The sequence below is a fragment of the Triticum aestivum genome, chromosome 6D (genome assembly GCF_018294505.1).
Source record: "Triticum aestivum cultivar Chinese Spring chromosome 6D, IWGSC CS RefSeq v2.1, whole genome shotgun sequence".
Classification (NCBI taxonomy): Eukaryota; Viridiplantae; Streptophyta; class Magnoliopsida; order Poales; family Poaceae; genus Triticum; species Triticum aestivum.
Genome location: NC_057811.1, coordinates 314,548,111 through 314,561,316, shown reverse-complemented (window position 1 = coordinate 314,561,316; position 13,206 = coordinate 314,548,111).

Genomic DNA, 13,206 nt, shown 5'->3' with positions numbered 1-13,206 from the left:
CCTCGCTGGGGTACTCGTCGGCCGCGAACGCATCGGAGATGTGCAGCGCGGCGAAGGAGGCGACAAGCGCGCCGACGACGACGTCCGCCAGGGCGACGGACTCGTCGGCGTAGGAGAAGGGCCCCGTCTGAAGCATGCTCCCGGCCAGCTCCTCGAGCTGCCCCACGGTGGGCGCCAACTGTCGTGGTGGGTGCACGACAGATGCCAAGGGATGGCTAAAGAGAGGAGGAGGCTCGAGGGCGCTGGTGGACTCCAGAGGCGAGGTTGGCATGAGCGGGCGCTGGACGCCGGACATACCCAGGTTCGGGGCTCTCCGGAGAGATAATACCCCTAGTCCTGCCGAGTATAGTTGGATGATCGATAGTACAATGTTGCTCCTGGAGCTGTATGGAGGAGGAAGGAAGCTGGCCAAGGCTTGGGCTGCTCCTTCTCTCCGGTGTTGCTGTTTTGTGGCTAGTCCTCCCGCTCGCCCCTCGAATGATCGTGGGCTCCCGGGGGTTTTATAGTCCAACCCCCCGGGGGTACAATGGTAATGTTATAAGTCGGTGGGTCCGTGTTGTCGGTGTCCGGGGACCCGGGCTGGGTCCCGCTGAGGGCTTGTGGTTCGCCGGGTTCCCCTAGGTGCGGCCCCCGCAAGCCTAGGGGGACTGTGCGCCGTCTTGTCGATCGTCAGGGCGTGGCCGAGTTGAGTCGCGTATAGTGCTCTCCGTCAGGTTGCCGCTTGCTGTCGTCAGTGGTGAGGGCGGGGGCACTGTTGTCACGCCGGCCCTGGTCAGCGGGTAGGTGAGGGGCACTATTGCCACGTTCCTGCTGACCAGAGGCATGGGCGGGGCACTGTTGCCTCGGTCATCGTTGATTGAAGTCTCGTCCCCATCATACGGCCTGGATGGGACGGGAGTTGACCCGCAGCTGGATTGCGTAGCACACCATGGGTGACACTGGCTTGGTGAGGAGGCTTTGGCCGTGCCGGGTTCAGCTGTCTTGCGCCAGTTGTTGAGGCCGAGTCGACGTAGCTTGCCGGGTCGGCTAGTCTGGCCGGCTTGCGGGGCTTGGCCGGGTCGAGCGACCCGGCCAAGCGCTTGCCGGTATTGAGGGGCGGTGCCAGCCCCGTTGTCTTTGAAGAGGATCCGGGTTCCGTTGCCTGCCCGGGGTCCATCCCCCCAACACTATCGGTATTTGTGAGGATGTGCCTGTTGTGTTGTTGCTAATGTTACTATTTTGACTGACTTTGTTATACTTGAGATGCCCGAGGATGACGACATGTCGATTATCCTTGGTAGACCCTTCTTGAATACTGCCGGGGCTGTTATTGCTTGCAATAAAAGCAAGGTCACTTTTCATATCAATGGTAATGAGCATACGATGCACTTTCCGAAGAAACAATTCCAAGTGAATGGTATTAATGTTATTGAAAAATCTCCGACAATCACTATTGGAAGCTTTCAAATACCTCTACCTACCGTCAAAAAGAAATATGAAATGCTTATTGTTGGGGAAATGCATATCCCCATTGAGGTAACTTAGTGATTTATGAAAAGTTCTTTGGTTTCATGCTAATCGAAAGTGGTTGTTAATAAGACCTGATCAACCTTATTAATGAATCATTTTTGAGCGGTATGGAGTTGATGAATTCAGTAAGTACTACCTTCTGTCCCCACCTTTTGTTTTCTGTTTTTATTAGTTAAATAAAATAAAATGCCATGTTTTGTCTGTTTTCTGAATTTTCCGTGCAATAAAAAATGACCCAAAAATAAAACTTCTCAGATGCCCTGAAAATTGAACATGATTTTTTTTCTGAATATTTAAGAATTTTTGGTGCAAATAATACCAGAGGGAGGTGCACCAGGTGGGCACAACCCACCTGGGCGCACCAGGACCCCCAGGCGCGCCCTGGTGGGTTGTGGTCCCCATGTGGGCCCCCTCACTTATCTCTTTAGCCCACATCATCACTTACCTCCAGAAAAAATCCCCCATTGCTCTCTCTCCCGTGTTCTTGAGCTCAAACCCGTGGATTTCGATCTCTTTTCTCCAAGCTCCGTTTCCGAAACTGTTTCAGGGGATTGTTGCTTGGTATGTGACTCCACCATTTGTCCAATTAGTTTTTTTAGTGGTTTATTTTTTGAATAATTAGCTACTCTTGGTGTTGCTGTAGATGTGCTTGCATGTTGAATTCTTAGTGTTCTAAGTAGTTTGAATGCTTGCTAGGGCCTCTATGTATCCCTATGAGTAGTTGTTATTGATTTTGTGAAGTTTTGTTGAGAAAATTTTGTGAACTAAAAATTCAGATTTTTGTTCATAGGAAAAATTGTACGCGGATATGAATATCTTCAGGAAGTTTGACTCAAAGAAGAACTCCAAGGGTGTTATTGGGGAGTCTTTTGACAGTGATCTCCACCCTCGGAGGTTGGCGGAGGTACGGCCGGGCGAATGGCCGCACACCCCGTTCCTGCAACAGGCTGGAATTCATGAGGAGTTCATGCAATATATTGCTAATGCCGGCCTCACCGACTTCATCGCAGATGAGTGTGACCAGCACCAAATCCTCACAAACATCTTTGTTCAGAGCGTTACTTTCTTGCCTAGAAATAATCCTCCTGAAGTGAGCTTTGATTTATATGCTGAAAACCATCAGATACCACTTACTGAGTTTTGTGACATATGCATGATCCCGTCTGATGGGAGCTTGGCTGAGCCTAGGCCGGCTAGGTTTGAGGATTTTTATCGGACTTTGACAGTGTGTGATGAGAGAGGAGTGTCAGCCATTACTACCGCTGGCTTACATTTTCCTGCTGTTCGTTACTTTGCACTTTTTATTACTAAATGTTTGCTTGCTAGGGAGAAGGTGGGTGCACTTAGTTCACCATACCTTGCTGTTTTACGTCGTGCACTAGAGGGCGACAACACGCATAGCTTGGGAGCTATTGTGGCTCGTCACCTGCATCCTAATAAATCCCAGGGTAAAATATATGGTGGGATTTTTGCCACTCGTTTGGCAGCTCATTTCGAGGTTGCGATACGCCCTCATGATTACCCTCTGACTAAGGTTTACCTAGACCGTGCAGCCATGGATCACCACCACTTTCTTGCACATGATCGTCCTAACATTGCCATTCCTTACAACCTTGTCTACAGCGTTAAAACCCATGATGTTATTCAATTGCCTGCACCTGCTTTGTTTGATTCTGCTGCCAGGGGCGGATACCGGATTATGCCTGCAGACATCATCGCCTACTGGAACGCTCACGCTGCTGTAGAGGCTGCGGAGGAGCCTCAGCAGTGGGACGAGTGGATGCCTGCTCCTTAGGATCCCTACTACCATCCAGGCTACTGATTGACTACCAACTTAGGCCAAAAGCCGAAGCTTGGGGGAGTACGTGTTTCCACCGACTTTACATTCATGTCCACTTATTTTATTTGTCGGTGTTCACACTTTTTCATTGTATCATCCATGCTTAGATTTATTTTCTTACGTTCTTCTTGCGTGTTTGAAAAACTTTAGAAAAACAAAAAAGTTGTAGTAATTTACTTTCTATGCATGCTTAGTAGTAGTACTACCTTGTTCTTCTTTTGCTTGTTGGGAGCTTTCCCGTGTAAATAGTTTTTCTCGTTTTTTGCTTTTTATTTGCTTGTTGAAGAAAACCAAAAACTCCAAAAATATTTCAGTATGTTTCTCTAAATTTCTTTTCCTTTTATTCGAGTTGCACCGAGGAGAAGACCACGATGAAAATGTTGAGTGGCTCTCATATGAATAAATGTTAAACTAATAAAGAGCCCATTTTACCTTGTCTTCTCCTGTTGAATAAAATGTTGCAGATTCCAGCTTAGTCCACGACACTCTTGCACTATTACTATTTTCATATCGTTTGGTCGTGCAAGTGAAAGGCAATAATGACGATATTCGATGAACTGGCCGTGGCAGAGAGAAACTGGTATGAACTCGACTTGTTCTGTTTGTGTAAATATGTTTAACCTAGTATCAAGGCTTCAACCCATTATGATAAAACATGTTTGCAATGACAATTAGAGATTAAAGTTTCTCATTCCATGCATAAGTAGCTGGGAGTTGATAATGATTTATCTTGGATATCAACATGGATGTTCGTAAAAGTTTTTCTTTCTCACTTTCAGTTTATCAACTGAATTGCTTGAGGAAAAGCAAAGGTTTATGCTTGGGGGAGTTGATACGTCTCCAACGTATCTACTTTTTCTCACGCTTGTCCTCTTGTTTTGGACTCTAATTTGGATGATTTGAATGAAACTAACCCCAGACTGACGCTGTTTTCAGTAGAACTATCATGGTGTTGTTTTTGTGCAGAAATAAAAGTTCTCGGAATGGAACGAAACTTTGCGAGGATTTTTTATATCAATAATAAGAATTTCTGGAGCCAGGACCTGCCGGAGAGGGGTACCTGGGTGGGCACAACCCACCAGGGCACGCCACCCTCTCCTCACGCGCCAAGGTGGGTTGTACCCACCTGGTGGCCCCGTAGACGACCCCCCCTGATACTATAAAATCACATATCCAGAAAAAAAACAGGGAAACAGAATTATCGCAATTCACGAGACGGAGCCGCCGCCAAGCCCTGTTCTTCCTCGGGAGGGCAGATCTGGAGTCTGTTTGGAGCTCCGGAGAGGGCGATCTTCGTTCTTCGTCATCACCAAGCAATCTCCATCGCCAATTCCATGATGCTCCCCACCGGGAGTGAGTAATTCCTTCGTAGGCTCGCTGGTCGGTGAGGAGTTGGATGAGATTCATCATGTAATCGAGTTAGTTTTGTTAGGGCCTGATCCCTAGTATCCACTATGTTCTTAGATTGATGTTGCTATGACTTTGCTATGCTTAATGCTTGTCACTTCGGGCCCGGGTGCCATGAACTCATATCTGAACCGGTTATGAATTCATCATTATATCCATGTTTTAGATCCGATCTTGCAAGTTATAGTCACCTACTACATGTTATGATACGATAACCCCGGAGTGACAACAACCGGGCCCACTCTCGGTGATGACCGTAGTTTGAGGAGTTCATGTATTCACTATGTGTTAATGCTTTGTTCCGGTTCTCTATTAAAAGGAGGCCTTAATATCCCTTAGTTTCCAATATGGACCCCGCTGCCACGGGAGGGTAGGACAAAAGATGTCATGCAAGTTCTTTTAATAAAGCACATATGACTATTTACGGAATACATGCTGATATGTCCATTTTGCATCATGCTTTTATATCGATATTTATTGCATTATGCGCTGTTATTACACATTATGTCACAATACTTATGCCTATTCTCTCTTATTTTACAAGGTTTAGATGAAGAGGGAGAATGCCGGCAGCTGGAATTCTAGGCTGGAAAAGGAGCAAATATTAGAGATATATTCTGCACAACTCCAAATGTCCTGAAACTCCACGAAAGTCAGTTTTGGAATATATAAAAAATATGGGGCCATGAAAGCACCAAAGGGGGGCCACCCACCATCCACGAGGGTGGGGGGCTGCCCCCAGCCTCGTGGGCCCCCTGGCAGGTCTCCGGTGCCCATCTTTTGCTAGATGAAGTCTTTCGCCCTGGAAAAAATCAGAAGGAAGCTTTCGGGATGAAGCGCCGCCGTCTCGAGGCGGAACCTTGGCGGAACCAATCTAGGGCTCCGGCGGAGCTGTTCTGCCGGGAAACATCCCTCCGGGAGGGGGAAATCATCACCATCGTCATCACCATCGATCCTCTCATCGAGAGGGGGTCAATCTCCATCTACATCTTCACCAGCACCATCTCCTCTCAAACCCTAGTTCATCTCTTGTATCCAATCTTTGTCTCAAAACCTCAGATTGGTACCTGTGGGTTGCTAGTAGTGTTGATTACTCCTTGTAGTTGATGCTAGTTGGTTTATTTGGTGGAAGATCATATGTTCAGATCCTTTATGCATATTAATACCCCTCTGATTATGAACATGAATATGATTTGTGAGTAGTTACGTTTGTTCCTGAGGACATGGGAGAAGTCTTGCTATAAGTAGTCATGTCAATTTGGTATTCGTTTGATATTTTGATGAGATGTATGTTGTCTTTCTTCTAGTGGTGTTATGTGAACGTCGACTACATGACACTTCACCATTATTTGGGCCTAGAGGAAGGCATTGGGAAGTAATAAGTAGATGATGGGTTGCTATAGTGACATAAGCTTAAACCCTAGTTTATGCGTTGCTTCGTAAGGGGCTGATTTCGATCCATATGTTTCATGCTATGGTTAGGTTTACCTTAATACTTCTTTTGTAGTTGCAGATGCTTGCAAGAGGGGTTAATCATAAGTGGGATGCTTGTCCAAGGAAGGGCAGTACCCAAGCACTGGTCCACCCACATATCAAATTATCAAAGTAACGAACGCGAATCATATGAGCGTGATGAAAACTAGCTTGATGATAATTCCCATGTGTCCTGAGGAGCGCTTTCCTTTATATAAGAGTTTGTCCAGGCTTGTCCTTTGCTACAAAAAGGATTGATCCACCTTGCTGCACCTTGTTTACTTTTGTTATTTGTTACCCGTACAAATTACCTTATCACAAAACTATTTGTTACTGATAATTTCAGTGCTTGCAGAGAATACCTTACTGAAAACCGCTTGTCATTTCCTTCTGCTCCTCGTTGGGTTCGACACTCTTAGTTATTGAAAGGACTACGATAGATCCCCTATACTTGTGGGTCATGAAGACTCTTTTCTGGCGCCGTTGCCGGGGAGTGAAGCGCCTTTGGTAAGTGGAATTTGGTGAGGAAAAATTTATATAGTGCTCTGAAATTTACTGTCAGTTGTTACTATGGAAAGTAATCCTTTGAGGGGCTTGTTCGGGGTATCCTCACCCCAACCAGTAGAGCAAAGAGTTTCTCCTCAACCTACTGAACCTACTGAAAATGTTTACTTTGAAATTCCTTCGGGTGTGATAGAGAAACAGCTAGCTAATCCTTTTACAGGAGATGGAACATTGCATCCCGATTTGCACCTAATCTATGTGGATGAAGTTTGTGGATTATTTAAGCTTGCAGGTATGCCCAAGGATGTTATCAAGAAGAAGGTCTTCCCTTTTTCTTTGAAGGGAAAGGCATTGACATGGTTTAGGCTATGTGATGATATTGGATCATGGAACTACAACCGGTTGAAATTGGAATTTCATCAGAAGTTTTATCCTATGCATCTTGTTCATCGTGATCGCAATTTTATATATAATTTTTGGCCTCGCGAAGGAGAAAGCATTTCTCAAGCTTGGGGGAGGCTTAAGTCAATGTTATATTCATGCCCCAATCATGAGCTCTCAAGAGAAATGATCATTCAAAAATTTTATGCTCGGCTTTCCCTCAATAATCGCTCCATGCTCGATACTTCTTGTACTGTTTCTTTTATGATGAAGACTATTGAATTCAGATGGGATTTATTGGAAAGAATTAAACGCAACTCTGAAGATTGGGAACTCGAGAAGGTAAGGAGTCAGGTATAACACCTAAGTTTGATTGTGTTAAATCTTTTAGGGATACCGATGTTTTCCGTGAATTTAGCACTAAATATGGACTTGACTCTGAGATAGTAGCTTCTTTCTGTGAATCATTTGCTCCTCATGTTGATATTCCTAAGGAGAAATGGTTTAAATATCATCCTCCCACTGAAGTAAAAGTAGTTGAACCTATTAAAGTTGAAGAAAAGACTATCACTTATAATGTTGATCCTATTGTTCCTACCGCTTATATTGAGAAACCACCTTTCCCTTATTAGAATAAAGGATCATGCTAAAGCTTCAAATGTGGTCAAAAAAGTAATATTAGAACACCCAAACCCTCTGAGCAAATTAAAGTTGAACCCAGTATTGCTATGGTTAAAGATCTCTTGGTCCATAATATTGATGGGCATGTTATTTACTTCTGTGATGAAGCTGCTAGAATTCCTAGACCCGATACTAAAAATAAACATAGACCTGTTGTAGGCATGCCTGTTATTTCTGTTAAAATAGGAGATCATTGTTATCATGGCGTATGTGATATGGGTGCTAGTGCGAGTGCAATACCTCATTCTTTATACGAAGAAATTATGCATGATATTGCACCTGCTGAGTTAGAAGGTATTGATGTTACAATTAAGCTTGCCAATAGAGATACTATTTCACTAGTTGGGATTGTTATAGATGTTGAAGTCTTGTGTGGGGAAGTTAAATATCCTACTTATTTTCTTGTTCTTGGTTCCCCACAAGATGACTTTTGTCCCATTATATTTGGCAGAACCTTCTTGAATACTGTTAATGCTAAGATAGACTGCAAAAAGGATGTTGTTACTATTAGTTTAGGGGATATGTCTCATGATTTTAATTTTGCTAAATTTCGTAGACAACCCCATGATAAAGAATTGCCTAGTAAAGATGAAATTCTTGGTCTTGCTTCTATTGCCGTGCCTCCTAATGATCCTTTAGAACAATATTTGCTAGACCATGAAAATGATGTGTTTATGAATGAAAGAAGGGAAATAGATGAAGTATTCTTTAAACAGAGACCTATTTTGAAACACAACTTGCCTGTTGAAATTCTAGGGGATCCTCCTCCACCCAAGGGTGATCCCGTGTTTGAGCTTAAACCATTACCTGATACTCTTAAATATGCTTATCTTGATGAAAAGAAGATATATCATGTTATTATTAGTGCTAACCTTTCAGATAAGGAAGAAGAGAAATTATTGAAAACTCTGAAGAAGCACAAAATAAAATTGGAGAAAGACACTAAACCGGTTGTTGATCACCAACGCCGGTTAAATCCTAAGATGAAAGAAGTGGTAAGAAAAGAAATACTAAAGCTTCTAGAGGCAGGCATAATTTATCCTGTTGCTGATAGTCAGTGGGTAAGTCCTGTCCATTGTGTCCCTAAGAAGGGAGGTATTACTGTTGTTCCTAATGATAAAGATGAATTGATCCCACAAAGAATTGTTACAGGTAATAGAATGGTAATTGATTTCCGCAAACTAAATAAATCTACTAAAAAGGATCATTACCCTTTACCTTTTATTGATCAAATGCTAGAAAGATTATCCAAACATACACATTTTTGCTTTCTAGACGGTTATTCTGGTTTCCCTCAAATACCTGTGTCAAAAGAGGATCAAGAAAAGACCACTTTTACTTGCCCTTTCAGTACCTTTGCTTATAGATGTATGCCTTTTGGTTTATGCAATGCACCTGCTACCTTTCAAAGATGTATGACTGCTATATTCTCTGAATTTTGTGAAAAGATTGTTGAGGTTTTCATGGATGATTTCTCCGTTTATGGAACTTCTTTTGATGATTGCTTAAGCAACCTTGATCGAGTTTTGCGGAGATGTGAAGAAACTAATCTTGTCTTGAATTGGGAGAAGTGCCACTTTATGGTTAACGAAGGTATTGTCTTGGGGCATAAAATTTCGAAAAGAGGTATTGGAGTTGATAAAGCTAAAGTTGATGCTATTAAAAAGATGCCGTGTCCTAAGGACATTAAAGGTATAAGAAGTTTCCTTGGTCATGCCAGTTTTTATAGGAGGTTCATTAAAGACTTCTCAAAAATTTCTAGGCCTCTGACTAAGATGTTCCTTTTGTCTTTGATGATGATTGTGTAGAAGCATTTGAAATACTTAAGAAGGCCTTGATTTCTGCACCTATTGTTCAGCCTCCTGATTGGAATTTACCCTTTGAAATTATGTGTGATGCTAGCGATTATACTGTAGGTGCTGTTCTAGGACAAAGAGTTGATAAGAAATTAAATGTTATCAAATATGCTAGTAAAACTCTAGACAGCGCCCAAAGAAATTATGCTACTAATGAGAAGGAATTTTTAGCGGTTGTATTTGCTTGTGATAAGTTCAGACCTTATATTGTTGATTCTAAAGTAACTGTTCACACTGATCATGCTGCTATTAAATATCTTATGGAAAATAAAGATGATAAACCTAGACTTATTAGATGGGTTCTCCTACTACAAGAATTTGATTTTCATATGATAGATAGAAAGGGAGCTGAGAACCTCGTTAGAGACAACTTATCTAGGTTAGAGGATGTTCTTGATGACCCACTACCTATTGATGATAGCTTTCCAGATGAACAATTAGCTATCATAAATGCTTCTCGTACTCCTCCATGGTATGCTGATTATGCTAATTACATTGTTGCTAAATTTATACCACCTAGTTTCACATACCAACAAAAGAAAAAGTTTTTGTATGATTTAAGACATTACTTCTGGGATGACCCACACCTTTATAAAGAAGGAGTAGATGGTGTTATTAGACGTTGTGTACCTGAGCATGAACAGGAACAGATCCTACGCAAGTGTCACTCCGAGGCTTATGGAGGACACCACGCTGGAGATAGAACTGCACATAAGGTATTGCAATCCGGTTTTTATTGGCCTACTCTCCTCAAAGATGCCCGTAAGTTTGTCTTGTCTTGTGATGAATGTCAAAGAATTGGTAATATTAGTAGACGTCAAGAAATGCCTATGAATTATTCACTTGTTATTGAACCATTTGATGTTTGGGGTTTTGATTATATGGGACCGTTTCCTTCCTCTAATGGGTATACATATATTTTAGTTGTTGTTGATTACGTTACTAAGTGGGTAGAAGCTATTCCAACTAGTAGTGCTGATCATAACACCTCTATTAAGATGCTTAAAGAAGTTATTTTTCCGAGGTTTGGAGACCCTAGATACTTAATGACTGATGGTGGTTCACATTTTATTCATGGTGCTTTTCGTAAAATGCTTGCTAAGTATGATGTTAATCATAGAATTGCATCTCCATACCACCCAGAGTCTAGTGGTCAAGTAGAATTGAGTAATAGAGAGATTAAATTAATTTTGCAAAAGACTGTTAATAGATCCAGGAAGAATTGGTCTAAGAAACTTGATGATGCATTGTGGGCCTATAGAACTGCATATAAAAATCCTATGGGTATGTCTCCGTATAAAATGGTTTATGGAAAAGCATGTCACTTACCTTTCAAACTAGAGCATAAGGCATATTGGGCCATTAAAGAGCTCAATTATGATTTCACACTTGCCGGTGAGAAGAGGCTATTTGACATTAGCTCACTTGATGAGTGGAGAACCCAGGCCTATGAGAATGCCAAACTGTTTATAAAAAAAAGTTAAAAGATGGCATGACAAAAGGATACAAAAGTGTGAGTTTAATGTAGGTGATTATGTTATTCTATACAACTCTCGTTTAAGATTTTTTGCAGGAAAACTTCTCTCTAAATGGGAAGGCCCTTACGTTATCGAGGAGGTCTATCGTTCCGGTGCCATAAAAATCAACAACTTCGAAGGCACAAATCCAGAGGTGGTGAACGGTCAAAGAATCAAACATTAAATCTTAGGTAATCCCATAAATGTTGAAACTAATGTTATTGAGACTGTAATCCCGGAGGAATATATAAGGGACACTTTCCAGAACGTTTCAGACTCCGAAAAGGAATAGGTATGTGATACGATAAGTAAACCGACTCCAAAACAGTTCTAATGGCAATTTTTCTCCGTTTTGGAATATTTAAGAAAATAGGAAAATAAGAAGTAGTCCGAAAGGGGCACGAGGCATCCACGAGGGTGGAGTGCGCGCCCCCTGCCTCGTGGGCACCTCGTGTGCCCTCCGGACTCTGTTTTCTTGCATGATACTTCTTTTGGTCGGTAAAAATTCACTATATAATCTCCCGAAGGTTTTGACCATCGCACCATGCAAATATCTCCTGCTTTTGTTTCGAGCTGTTTTCTGCCAGAGTTATCAATGCCAGGCATCATGTCGTCCCCCTCCAACAATGAGGGCGAGGATGCTTGGCTAATGAAGATAGAGTTGACGAGAGAAGAACCTGGGGAGATCAATAAGGATGATAGGATCAAGAAGGCAACGGAGGATCAAGCTCCGGGATCAGAAGAAGAAGACATCCTTCAACCTCATTACAATCTTCTTACCCCTACTGAAATTGAAGCTTTCAAGATGATTGAAATAGTTCGGGGGCAGAACAAGTATCTAACTCGTGAAAATATTCTGTTGCAAGAGCATATCACCTCACTCAAGGGCATTATTCATAAGTTGGAGCACCTCCTACGGTCGATGTTGCACGACAAGCCTACGTCATCAACAACACCATCTTCGTCACCACCAAAAGAGACATAAATACATGGGTATGGACACTCCCCTTGGCAACTGCCAAGCTTGGGGGAGGTGCCCTGGTATCGTATCATCATCACACTCCTATCTTTACCGTTTTTCTTAGTTTGATCCTTTTGGTAATATCTTGATCTAGTAGAAAAGTTTTAGTATGATTTAGTTTTGAGTTTTGCCTTATGATCCTTCTATGTAATTGAGTTCGTGAGCTATATATAATAAAGATTAGTTTTGAGTCAAGGGCTTGATTATCTTGCTATGATCTTGAGGGAATAAAAATAAAAGAGAAAAGAAAGAATAAAAAGAATTAAAGAGATCAAATTGATCTTGTGGAGAGTAATAACTTCACATATAAAGAGTATGATGAATAAAAGTTGTTGAGAGTTGAATAACATAGTTTTGGTCATCATTGCAATTAATAGGAAATAATAAAGAAAGAGGGGTTTTCACATATAAATATACTATCTTGGACATCTTTTATGATTGTGAGCACTCATTAAAATATGACATGCGAAAAAGTTGATGTTGGACAAGGAAGACAACGTAATGGGTTATGTTTTCTTATATCGGAAATAAAGTATATTTTCATGGATCATCCAACATGTTGAGCTTGCCTTTTTCCTCCTCATGCTAGCCAAATTCCTTTCACCAAGTAGAGATACTACTTGTGCTTCCGAATATCCTTAAACCCAGTTTTGCCATGAGTGTCCACCATACCTACCTATGGATTGAGTAAGATCCTTCAAGTAAGTTGCCATTGTTGCATGCAATAAAAATTGCTCTCTAAATATGTACGATCTATTAGTGTGGAGAAAATAAGCTTTATATGATCTTGTGATATGGAAGCAATAAAAGCGATGGACTGCATAATAAAGGTCCCTATCACAAGTGGCAATATAAATTGACGTTCTTTCACATTAAGATTTTGTGCGTCCAACCATAAAAGCACATGACAACCTCTGCTTCCCTCTGCGAAGGGCCTATCTTTTATTTTTGTCTTATGTCTTATACAAGAGTCATGGTGATCTTCACCTTTCCTTTTTACACTTTATCCTTTGGCAA